Source organism: Pelodiscus sinensis, chromosome 2 (assembly GCF_049634645.1).
Source record: "Pelodiscus sinensis isolate JC-2024 chromosome 2, ASM4963464v1, whole genome shotgun sequence".
Taxonomy (NCBI): Eukaryota; Metazoa; Chordata; order Testudines; family Trionychidae; genus Pelodiscus; species Pelodiscus sinensis.
This window is the reverse complement of record NC_134712.1, coordinates 119,016,396-119,029,692: the sequence shown is the minus strand read 5'-3', so window position 1 is coordinate 119,029,692 and position 13,297 is coordinate 119,016,396. Positions and strand designations below refer to the sequence as shown.

General features: G+C 39.3%; 1 protein-coding gene across 17 annotated transcripts in view; it reads right to left on the bottom strand.

Moving 5' to 3' along the window:
* The window catches only part of RNF152 (ring finger protein 152), a 242,485-nt gene that overhangs the window by 213,304 nt on the left and 15,884 nt on the right, over nucleotides 1–13,297 (bottom strand). The window contains exon 1 of one of the 17 annotated variants that reach the window (XM_075921402.1): nucleotides 8,761–9,945. The exons of the other annotated variants lie outside the window; for them this stretch is intronic. The gene's annotated coding sequence lies outside the window, so the exon portion shown is untranslated. Of the gene's footprint in view, nucleotides 1–8,760; nucleotides 9,946–13,297 lie in introns of those variants that run through there. 17 annotated transcript variants of the gene reach the window in all.

The window sequence follows — 13,297 nt, the reverse complement described above, 5'->3', positions numbered from 1 at the left end:
TTTGATGAAAAAAACTGGACTGTGTGTGTGAAAAATGTACCCATATTTTAACTACTTCTATTAGTAATCCAGGATCTATGTACTCCTTCAAGTTACAAACTGTAGGGAGCAGGAATCATCATTTTATTCTGTGTTTGTATAGAATGCAGTAAAATGAGGTTCTGGTCTGTGACTGGGCATCCTAAATTGCACTGCTACACTATTTCTCTGATCTGTGATTCTAAGGGTGATTTCTTGTCCTGTGGAAGAACCATTATGGTGAGGGGGATGAGGCTCTATAAATAAATAACATGCCTGTATAGATGTAAACAGCAGATAAAATGCTAATAGACAGCACTCAAAAATAGGTACCATTGTTCTGGGGTTTTCAGGACCAATAAAACTTTGTGTCCCACATTACAAATTGTTTGCTCTGCCCCATCTTTATGTCAACTCTAACCAGATAGAGCCAGTACTGGTCTGGTTTCTTGTTACCATGTCATCCTGCCAATAAAGGGCAGGATAACTCAGCTGCATTCACCCTGCTAAGTGCATTACCTTTCCTTTGTAAAGGAGCCTTAGGTGCCCACAGCTGGCTTGTGATATTCACCACAGTTAAAATGCAAGCCAGCTAGTCACATTCTGATGGGCTTGGGGCAGCATAGCAGGCCGGGTCCATCCCACCACGCCTGTGAAAGTTAGGTGGAGAGCCTCGTGGCTGCTTGAGTTTGGGAAGTGTGTGATTCTTACAACTTCTTCCACCCACCAATCTCCTTATTTCCTCAAATCAAGTGCAAAGCATGATACAGCCCAAAGAATGTTATTTTTTTCCCTGCTTATAAAGAGGCAGCAGTCAATTTCCCTTCCTGCTTGATCTTCAGTAATACCACACAGATATACATCACTTTCTTTGCCTGTATGGTTCCGATGTCTCATTGGAGACAGCTCATCAAACTCCTGATAAAGATTACCATCCTCCAGTGAACCCCCCTCAGGCAAACATTCCAATAGCAGATTCAATCAAGCTGACAATCCTTCCAATTAAAACCTGGCTGTCAGTGGCAGTCTCTACATGGCAAGTTTGACAGCTAAAAGAAAAAAAAACCCAACTCAGAATGCTCTGATTCACCCACTCTTTATAACTCTCAATCCAACCATGACAGCAGCTTATTTGTTCACCATTTTAAAGCCTCCCTACTCCACTCCCAGGTTTGCTTATATGTGAGCTTTTAGAAACACACGTGAACTTAAAAAAACCCTGACCTATAAACCTAGCCAAGTACTTTTGTCGGTCAGGGGTGCGAAAAAACTCACCCCCCTGACAGAAATAACTTTCAACAACAAGAGTGCTGGCGTGGACAGCCCTATGTCAGTGGGAGATGCTCTCCTGCCAACATAGGTACTGCTGTTCATGGGGATAGTTTAATTATGCCAGTGGGACAGCTCTCTCCCCCTTCCCAGCATAAAAGTGGATACACAGGAAACCTCACAGTTGTGCAGTTGAAGCAGGACAGAAGATACAGAATTGCAGATGTAGCCTTACTTGTGCTGCTCTTGTATCTCCTGTTTTTAATCTTGTTTTCTAAGAGTTAGTTATTTTGTTCAGATTCATATGCAGTAGTAGTTAACATTTAGGGACACGATAATTTGCCTCAAAGGGGAAGGACGGGGTCTTAATCATTCCACCCTCCACTGGGGGGAATTTGGGATATAAAGTTCATTGCAATTTGATGGAACTGCATTTATTCAGTTCCTTTATAATTCCCTAAATTAATATACAAATACTTAACCAAACCTGTTGCAAGCAAGTAAACTATTTCCTGCTTATGCTGTCCCTAGACACACACCTAGGTCACATAATACTTCAGCTGAACTGTATAGCAGCAAGAACCATTCTGAAGAGATCATTGGCCTTTCCTAACATTACAACTGAGCAGATAACCAGCACTTTCCCCCATTTAAATTGGCTCCAGATAACAGAGAAAACAACATGTAAAATCATCTTTGGTGTAAACTAAGGACAAGAGCAGTGTTGGTGAGGATTTTACTCTGACAGTGGACAGCTGAAGAATTATCAAACAGACAAATGGGGTTTTCATTGCTCGTTATGACATTGTTTGTATTTAGCATGCTAAATCTTTTTTCATAACCAAGAAATGAAAATCCCATTTGCCTGTTTTGGCAGGTTTAAAGAGTAAGACACATTAAAGTCCCAATCCAGCCCTATGTTTGTGTTGTGCATAAATATATTTGCTCCAATATGTGATTTTAGAGTCACCATCTTTAAGTCCACAAAGATAGAAGGAACAGAACTCGCAATGAAATGCTGTTCTTGCTTCCTATCAACCAGCCGGATGATGATTTGTACAAAAAATGGTTCACAAGTTGTAAAGCAAGTAATAAGACATGTACTGTAATTACAATTCAGATCCACTTACATGCCAGGAAAAATTAAAGAAACTATAACTGCCCGGTGATCATCATGAGACAAATATTTTCAAGTCTACAAGTTATGAAGTTATTGATTTAAAGGTCTTGCTCTGACCTCTTGTTCCCTATGGGTCATCTGTGCTGTTTCATGGGTGGGTTCTTAGCAGGACATGACTCACTTGATTTGAAACAAGTATACAAGTATCAACTTCTCTTTTCAATTTCCAAAGAACTCTTCTGGAAAAGATTTCCTTCTCAAATGAGAAACTCCTCCTTGATATGCCACACTGCTGCTACTAGGATTCTTGAAAATATCTATAAAACTAGATGTAAATAACATCCTGAAAATCCCAGTTGCTTTAGAGGGATATTTTAGAGTTACATCCCAGCATTTGGGCCATGTTTGCTCACAACCGGTTTTCCCACCTATTTCAAAACCGTCATTTTTTTATGATTAAAGGACATCAATACAAGGTAATGCTCTACATCAATTCCTATTCTCTAGTCCAGTGTTTCTCAAACTTTTTTTTATAAAGTACCCCTTTTAAAAACAATTATAAGTACCCCCAGTACCTACAGTTTTCAGACAATTTTTTTTCTACTGTTCCAACACATTTGTTTAAACAACTTAATTCTGGCCAGGCAGGTGATGAAATTTTTGGGTGTAAAAAGTACAAAAAAAAATAAAACGCTGTAAAACTTAAACAAAAATTCAGTTCTCCACAGAGAAGTCTGTGTTGTCATACCCTCCAGATTTCTCTCGTGTACCCCAAAGGGTACTCATACCACTAGTTGAGAAACACTGCTCTAGTCTATATAAGTAAGGGAACACCATATAGAGGCACAAAGATAAAGGGGAAATTAGAACAGTCTTCCAGGTTGCAAGGAAAGAAAAAAGCAGCTCTTAAGAGGTCAGATTCCTAAACAAAGTGCCATGATGCATCATGAGTCTTTGGCTTCTGGAGTCTCCAGTTCTGCAACACTATACCACATAGACAATATTATGTTTTTTTTTTTTAATTGGATAAAAGCAAGGTCACCATCTCTAAAGGGACTTTAAAAATAGAAATGTTCACTGTCTCCCAATTACTTCCCAACTGCAAGGTGGCATTCCTTATGACCAGTCTCACCAGCCCAAAATGGGATTGGTTAGTAAAGAAAAATTTTCTACCTCAAGCCAGTTCCTTGTGAACAGCTCTCCATCACAAATGGCACTAACTGGCTGTTTTAGCAGAGAGGAAGTGGATTGAATAGGTATGAAGCACAAACTGCTTTTCTTCCTCAGACACATTAACAGGGCAGCATGTAGGGAATACACTGTGTCTGAATAGTGATAGAAATGTAGCCATGTTAGTCTGGTGTAGCTGAAACAAAAAACTGGACTATGTAGCACTTTAAAGACTAACGAGATGGTTTATTAGGTGATGTGCTTTCGTGGGCCAGACCCACTTCCTCAGATCAAATAGTGGAAGAAAATTGTCACAACCATATATACCAAAGGATACAATTAAAAAAAAGTGAATACATATGAAAAGGACAAATCAAATTACAGAACAGAAGGGGAATGGGGGGGGGAGGTAAATGTCTGTGAGCTAATGATATTAGAGGTGATAATTGGGGAAGCTATCTTTGTAATGGGTAAGAATTAATGTCTTTGTTTAAACCTAAGTGTAAAGTGTTGAATTTAAGCATGAATGACAGTTCAGAGGATTCTCTTTTAAGTGTGGTCTGAAAAGATCTTTGAAGCAGGATGCAGGTAATCAAGTCGTTGAGACAATGTCCTTTCTGGTTGAAATGTCTGCAGGCACTGCAGGGTTTATATGGATAAATAAATGGATTCACTCTTCTTGCAAGTACTCCCTTGACACTATATTTGTCATCTGAAGAAGGGGGTTGTGCAGAGCTTTAATTCGGCTTTTGGTGCTGTCTACACAGCAGGAAGTTGAAGGAAGAATACTCTTTCTTCGACTTCCCTTACTACTTGTGAAACGAGGGTTACAGGAGTCGAAGTAAGAACTTCTTCAGCTCGACATTATTTCAAAATAAAGGCTTATAGTGTAGAAACACACTGCTATTTTGGAATAATGTCAGTTACTTCGAAATAGCGCTGCTGTGTAGACATACCCTAAAGTGTTTCAGAACCATTCATTGTTTAAGTTTTTTTTATAGGGGAGATTAGATTTATTTTAGTGGGACAAATGGGGCTAACAGGACAAAAGTTTTCTTCAAGAATGATCATTTCAGCTAGTTATACTCTTTGAACCTGATATTCCAAATCTGCATATGTAATTTTGGGCTTAAATGTAAAAAAGTGGGTCCTCAAAACAGATAGAGATCTGAATGGCACCGTTTCTATCCACACATGTGGATACAAAAACCAAAGTTCTGCTTGAAGCCCTGTTTTAAAAAGTCCACATTTTTTTTCCTACCTCCTTTAACAACACTTAACCTCCTGCAGTATGTGACTACAGTCATTGATATGTAAAAGGATTTGTTGATAAAGTTTGTCTTATTTAACTACACACACAAAACCAAGCAGAATAAGGGTTTAATTAACATTCCATGTCAGGGCTATCTTCTTCTAAAGAATTGCATCCTTTACATGTCAGTTGGAAGGGAAATAGTTTTATCATCTTATTAAAACAAAGTTGAGCTAGGCAGTGGAAGGATAAGGTCTTAAAGCCGTGTTGTCGAATGCCCTAGCCACTAGCTAGATGTGGCTATTTGGCTGGCTGAGTGTGGCTAGTTGGCCTGAACCACATGGCTATTTGGCCAGTTGAGTGTTGGTCTTAAACCTAGGGAAGCCCTGCTGGAAAGTATCATTATGACTGCTCAGACTGAGTGAGTCTTCGCTAGCTGTAATGGCCATTGCATCAGACTTTAAACAGATACACAGGTACATGTTATACATCGTCTGTCTATCCATGTCTTAGGCAACAAAAATTTTCAAGCTCCAGGGGGTAGCCAACTTAGTCTGTACAGGATAAACTTAAACACACAAAAACTGGTCTGGTAGCAATTTATAGACTAACAAAACATGTAGATGGTATCAGGGGCTGTGCCCACAAAAGCTCATTTCTTCAGAGGACTGGAGTTTTGAGTTTAGGATGTGCAGAACCACATCCCACCATCAACCTCAGCCTAGACCAGTCCACACGAGAAATCCACTTCCTGGACACTTCAGTACAATTAAATAATGCACAAATCTCCACCATCCTATACCGGAAATCCACCAATCGCTACACTTACCTTCATGGTGCCAGCTTCCATCCCACACATTTTTCAACCTATTGTATACAGCAAAGCCCTAAGATACAACCAGATTTGCTCTGATCACAGACAGAAACGAACACAGGATCTTTATAGAGCATTCCTAAAACTGAAATACCTACCTGGAGAAGTGAAACAGACTGACAGAACCAAAAAAGTACCCAGACATGAACAAGACAGACCCAAAAAGGAAAACAGAATTCCACTTGTTATTACCTATAGTCCACAACTTAAACCCATCCAATGCATTATACACAATCTGCAACCCATTTTGGAAAATGATCCCTGATGCTCAGAAATCTTTGGTGAAAAGCCTATTCTTGCTTACACGCAACCCCCCAACCGGAAACAAATTCTTTCCGGTAACCATGCCACACAACCATATCGTAAGCCTCCAGGAACCCATCCCTGCAATGAGCAGCGGTGCCAGTTCTGCACACATATCTATTCAAGTGAATTCATCACTGGAGCCAACAACATAAGCTACCAAATCAAGGGATCATTCAACTGCACATCCAGTAACTTGATCTGTGCCATCAAATGCCAGCAATGCCCTACTGCTATGTATATTGGACAGACATCCCTACGAGAAAGAATCAATGGACATAAATCAGATATATGTAAAGGGAACATACACAAACCTGTTGGAGAACACTTCAGTCTACCTAACCACTCTTTAAAAGATCTCCAGGTGGCTCTCTTGTCACAAACAAACTTTACCAGCCAAATACAGGAGGAAATGTTGGAATTACAGTTCATCTGCAAGTTCAATTCTCATGCTAATAGACTCAATCAGGATGAGGGGTGGCTAGACCATTACCAACCTAACATTCAATGAAGGTGCAAACAGCTCTTTGTTAGTAACACTCTTCCCTCCCTCCCCCCGCCCCAATTTATTGACTTTGATCCTTATCTGCTTCATTTTAACTGGCTAATCTTCCGCTCCTTGTTTCCCTCCCTCCCTTATTTATTTTGGGTCTGTACATCCTAAACTCAAAACTCTGGTCATCTGAAGTGGGCTGTGCCCACGAAAGCTCATGATACCATCTATAGGTTTTGTTAGGCTATAAAATGCTACTAGACGAGTTTTTGTTTTTAAAAATTTTCCAAGAGAGTTTTTGTATTTATACTCTATGAATAGCACACATTCAGTGAGATCTACCCCTCAACAAGATTTACCTCTTACTGGGTAACTTCCCAGAAGAGTTTCCATTTGATGCAAGGTTGGGCTGAAGAGAGCAGGGTTCCATAGCCATCCAAGTTAGTCTGATTAATGACTGGTTTGTTTTTCCCTGTAGTAAAGTAGTTGTTCAAATAGATGTGTTTTGTCTGCGTTTTTTCCCCCACAGCAGCTGTGCTGTTGTGACAGACAGTAGTCAGCCTGACCAGCATGACTTATCTGCTGTATAAATATTGATGATCTTAATTGGTATTCTATTGCTATGTATGCTCCTTATGAACATAAATTTCTCTGTCTAGGCTGCCTACAAAGTGCTTACTTCCTTTTGCATGATAATGATGTATTTCTAAAAGGTGTCACTTAAAGTTATTAGCCTTGCAAAAGAATGAGTAACAGCAGCCTCAGGGGGTGGGGGGAGGGAGACAAAGGGAGAGTGAAGGGGGACACTAGCTTAAACTATGAGGAATGGATAGTCCCAGAAAATACTGACTTGCTTAGAGGCAGCCAAACTGGTATTCAGAAGGCAATGTGTTTTCTTTTGCTAACCTGAGACATCATACAAAATAAAATCACAGTATCTGCCTACACCCAAGTTAAACTAAAAACACTGACATGTAATGCCAAAGTCAGGCAGGGTATAAGCAAGTGCAATACACCCAGTTAAGGCCTTATAAACAACAGGGAATTTTAATGGATTATATGGGTGTAACTATAATGGTATTGTTATATCAATATAAATATATAAACCCCCCCCATGTGAACATTTATTCCAGAATAAGAAAAGGATTTGTTTGTTTTACAGTTTAGTTTAAACCACTTCTCCAGTGACTAAGTAAAGCCATTGTGCCTATTTTGGAGGGATTATACCAATAGAACTGTATTCTTAAATTCGTACTTTAGCTCAGTAGCAACTCAGCTTTTCCAGATTATTTTCTCTCTTGTGAGTGTGATTTGTCTTGTGTACCCCCAAATTTTAACTCATTTAAAAACTACTTGTTTTACAAAAGCAGAAATATATAAAAGTGTTACAGTACGCTATTACTAAAAATTGCTTACTAATTTTTACCATTTAATTAGAAAATAGTTAGAATATAAATATTGACTGCATTTCAGTGTATGGTATATAAAGTAGTATAAAGTCATTGTCTATATGACATTTTAGTTCTACTGAATTTTTACATAGCCTGTTATAAAACTAGGCAAATATCTAGGTGAACTGAGGTAACCTCTAGAAGATCTTTGCTTACCGTTCCCTGCCCCCAGCTGTATGTGTACCCCTTCCCCGTTGAGAACCACTGCCACTAACTTTGGCATTATGAGTCAAGAAATTTAAAGCTTATCTATACAGACACATTGACCAGAACAGCTACTCTACAAAAGCTCCCTGTGTGGACATTCTTATTCCGGCATGAATGTCTCAACACAGGAGGCTATTCTGAATTAGCTTCTTTACTTCAGCTTCTTTACTTCACATTCATACTTTATCCTGGAACAATTTAACATGTAGTCTATGCCTAAGATTTTTCTGTCATGTGAGACTGAGGTAAATTATATGACAGCGTTTAAGTGATATTATATATATTCCTAGGATATCCATTCACTATAGACTCTGGGCAGCAGTGCTTTATAGCCAGCTGTGGTGTTATATTATGACTCTCTCTCCAATAGCTGTAGCACTTAAAAAAATCATTCATCATTAACTAAATTGCACAGAGGGCTACTCAGGGACAGAGCCAAGATAGAAGACGTAGCAAGAAGAGCTGGTGGTTATTGGACCAGCTCCTAGCGGTGAGACAGACAAGTTCTCCAACTATACAGAGCTCTTTTTGAAGTGGAGAATGCTATGTAGTTTGAAAGCTTGTCTCTTTCACTAAATTGGTGCAAAATATATAATATATTACCTCACATATGCACATCTTTGTCTCTTAGGATTGCCAGGTGTCCAGTATTTGAACTGGACAGTCCAGTATTTGAGCTTTCTGTTCGGGAAACAAATTGAGAAAATATAAATGTCTGGTATTTTCTAAATAAGATGTAATGTAGATTGTAATGTAATATTAAGTGTGTCCAGTATATTTGTTGAAGCCATCTGGCAACCCTATTCTCTCTCTCCTGTCCTGGCACCAACATGGCCACAACAGCACTGCAAACAAAAACCAGTGTCATTTATGGGGACAGAAGACCAGGGAATCAACAACATGAGTGAGATGGATACTGACAGCGCTTGAGTGCATTTAGGGATGAGATGTGCACAGGGCACAACTTTGCTGGGACTTGAAAATAAAAGCCAGAAGTTGGTGTTTATTGTGAACAGAACCCTGCAATCCTGCTTTTCATTTCCCTGATCAAACAACTACAAAAGCTACCATGCTGACCAGTACTATCCTATTGTTTCTTGGTATGCTTCCTGTTTTCTCACCCGATGCATAGACTTTGAACTCCTTTAACTGTATTCTGTGTTTGCACAACACCTAGTACAAAGGAGTCTTGGCCTATGACTAGGAGCTACAAATAAAAAAAAATACACAATAAGCCGTTGTGTGTGTACATCTATATTTATAGACACACTCAACATTTGCTATATTTTGTACTGGTGTGCCACATTTTATCAGCATGTCATCCAATATTAAACTACCAATGATTCTGAGACTGCCCTCATCATCATATTGTACACAAATTAATTTCCCTTCAAGCTTTCTATAGCTTCTTTCCTTCATGATTTATATGCCACTTTTGGATTTACTGTTACAATCTTTAATGACAGCTCGTATACATCTGAAACCTGACAAATTGCTGCCAATAGAAAATGAAATGCTGAACTCTTACTAGTAATTCAGAATGTTCCTAACTGCAATACTAATCTAGTCTAATTACCACAACAGGTCCATTAAAAAAATTTTCCACATGACCCTTCAGACTGTTTATTGTGCTGAAACATTTTGGAAAACATCTGAGACAGACTCCTAGATATTAGTTTGACAACACGTCTGAATTATGTTGAATCAAGAAATCTGAATCTCTATTATTACAACCACTTACAAAACACCTTGATTAAAAAAAAAGGAATCAAGAAACAATTTTTGGCTTTTATCCAAGAATCAATTTTCTTAAGTGGCCTAAGAGCTTTTGTCTTCTCTATACTTATGGCACTGCACCACTCTAGCACTAAATGAAGACACTACTTAGGAAAAGGGGAGAACATCTCTTCTTGCATAGGTACTCTACCTTCCTGAGAGGCAGTAGCTATGTTGATAAGGAGAAGCCCTCCAGTCAACACAATGTTGTCTACATTGGGAGGTCAGTCAGTATAACGGAGTCACTCAGCCATGTGGATTTTCCAAATGCATGAGCAAGGTACCTTCACAGAAATAAGTTTGCAAACAACTTCTATGCTACATGCACATTTTCCAGATCTACAGCATTTGTTGGTATGTGATTTATTCTAACGGAATGTTCTGACAAATGCAAGTTTTTGCATGCATAAATCCAAATACTGTGTAAATCTCAGAGGGGTATCCGTGTTAGTCTAACTTAAACGAGTAGTCCTGTGGAAACTTAGAGACTAACAAAGGTACAGGATCATGAGCTTTGTAGGTAAAAACCACATCAGATGAGTAGTAGTTTACTGTGTAGTTAAGTATGTAAGGCCTCTTCTCAAAGTGAGAACTCTGACAAACTTTGTGGCTATTTTAAGTCCTCTATTTAAGTGGACCAGAAAATCAAGTCCCAGAGAGTGAAAATATGTGGACACAGAATTAAGGATGTTAAGTTGCCATTATCTGTATTGTATCGACTACACAATTAGTCAATAAGGGGCCGCTCTGCAGAGCCGCAGCAGGGGTAGCTCCCAGAGCTGGCTGGAGCCAGGTAGCTTGCTCCCATTCCGGGAGCCACCTGTGCTGTGGCTCTGCATTTGAAATGGTCTAGCTCAAGTCCCTCTTATTTATACCAGTGTGAAAAAAGAAATAGGTATAATTTGAGTGGTATTTTCACTTATTTCAGTGCTGCAAATAATGTAGCTTGCTGGTTTCCATCTACGTGGAGAATTCTGAATGGACAATACTGACATAACTACAGGATGGACTTCCCTGGTCCGGCACCCTTGGGACCTGACCTGTTCCGAAAGAGGCAATTTGCTATCAGCCTCCAAGGACTCTCCACCTCCCAGGAGTCTCCCCCTCCCTGTGGCTGGCTCTGTTCTGGCCCTACCGCAACTAGGCTCCAGCCTGCATGGCTTGCTTGGCCTTAGACTCCAGCCTGCTGGGGCTCCCTAGGAACGGGGCTTGCCAGCTGCCCTACTTTAGCCACAGCTTCCCCACCTGACCAAGGCTACCTGGGGACAGGACTCCCAGCCAGGAGGGACGGGGGGTGGGGGGGGGGATTCCTCTGGTCCAGCAACATCTGTGGTACTGCCACAGAAGTTCAACCTGTAGCTGTTTGGGACCAGGTTGTACCACTGCCTGCTGAGGAAAAGCAAACTACCACAAAACAAAAAGTAGTGAGGGCACTGCAGAGTGCTGAACAAGGCTAATTCTATTGTCAGTGTGGGAGCTATTTGAAATAGGCTTTCTAGCTGAAAAACAACTTGATTGAGGACTATCAAAAAAGTTCTCTTATTTTAAGAGGTACATTTACTTACAAAGAGCTTCACAATTTCTTTTTGTTTCAGAATCATACAGGTGTCCTTGGCCTAAATGCTTGCATACATTTTCTGGAGTCCTTTTTACCTACGATTAAGACATGATCTTTTTTACCACTGCATATTGTCCTGTCCTAGTTCGTTTGAGAACTGCATCTCAAGAGTATTTAAAATATTGTACAAGTCACTGCAGATCTTTCGACAATAGCGTTTGGCTCTTTCCCCAGTCATATCCTGCCAGCTTGCATTGGAAGTAACCTGATCTATCTTCTTTGCATATGGACAAAGCTGTACAAAACAAACTGCAGATGTACGATCCTCTACCCAAAAAGATTAGCTTATTGTAAGTTTGAATACCTTTGAGGTTACCACTAAGAATTACAGGGCAACGTAAAGAAATTCTATTACCATTAATTCACAATCTTTTAGCCAGATAAACATTACTAAACAGGTATAAGAACTCGAATCAACGGGAAATTAAACTTTTAAACATTTATACAGAAAACATGCCTGTTAGTGCATTTGTAATTTCTATGATCATTTAAAAGAATATTGGGCTTTATTTTTCATTCATACCAATGTAATTCCCCTGAAGCTAGGGTAAGAAACACACCAGTTGTTTAAACAACATCAGAAGTTATTCATTATGAGAGCTGGTCAAACAAAACAAAAACCGAACAGAACAAAATTTGAAAACATTTCATGAATGTTTTACTGAAAATGTTAAGAAACTGGCATTTCCTTTTTCCCAGTTTATTCTTCCACACCCAATATTGCCATCCAAAAGGATGCAGACTGAGGTAGACAGAGCAGAGGTAGTAAAACAAAGTGTTTTACTTTTTATTTAACAAATTAGAAATTTCAAAAAATATATTTTGGGGGTAGATAGGAGGTATTTCCATATTCAAAAAATCCCACTTTCATCTGAAAAAAATTAACCTATTACATCCATAGCAAACATTGAGAACCATCAGTCCTAAAGCAAGGAGCCTGACTGCTAGGTATGACATTTGTCAACTTTCCTTTGGAAGTTCACAGAATATTGAAAATAATGGAAATCCATTCCAAAATAAGAAAATACTCTCGGTTTTTAGGTCTCAAACAGGCAGGTGACTTCATTACTGATCAACAGGCATCAACCAATTGCATGCTGAGACATCTGAGCATTTGCATGAAGTGAAATAATCCTGGTACAATAGCTAACCTCATTTCTTATTCACTGTAATGAATATAAAGTGTAATGCAGTTAACACTTTTCTCCACCTCTGCAAGATTCACAGACAACGATAACTAGAAGAGCATGCCTATTAAATTGCATACATTTAACTGGTCACAGTTTTCTCTGGGCCTTCAATGAAAACAAATCTGAATATAACGCCTCTACTAATGCAAATATCCAGCTTGGCCTTTATTCAAGTATCTTCTAGGAAATAATATGCCAATAGACTGTGAAGGGGTATGTGTAGAAACTCCTATATGAGCCTCAAGTCACCTTGCTCAGATAATTAAACTGTCAACAAAAGTCTACTAAACAAATCAATTTATCAAGCCAAGATAAGTGCCGTATGAATGACTGATGATGGGTCCTTCCATGCCTTCATGTCCTCACAAAAAGAAACTCTTAGGGCTTTGTTGCCACTATCCAGGAAATTAACCCTGTGAGATCAATTAAATAGGTCTAGTGAAGACTCACTAGTGACAGACCACTTTCTGGTCAACCCTGGGACTTCAGTTCTCCGAGAAGCTTAAGGGAAGTTGACCAGAGAGCATCTCCCATCAATTCAGCACTGGGAAGACAC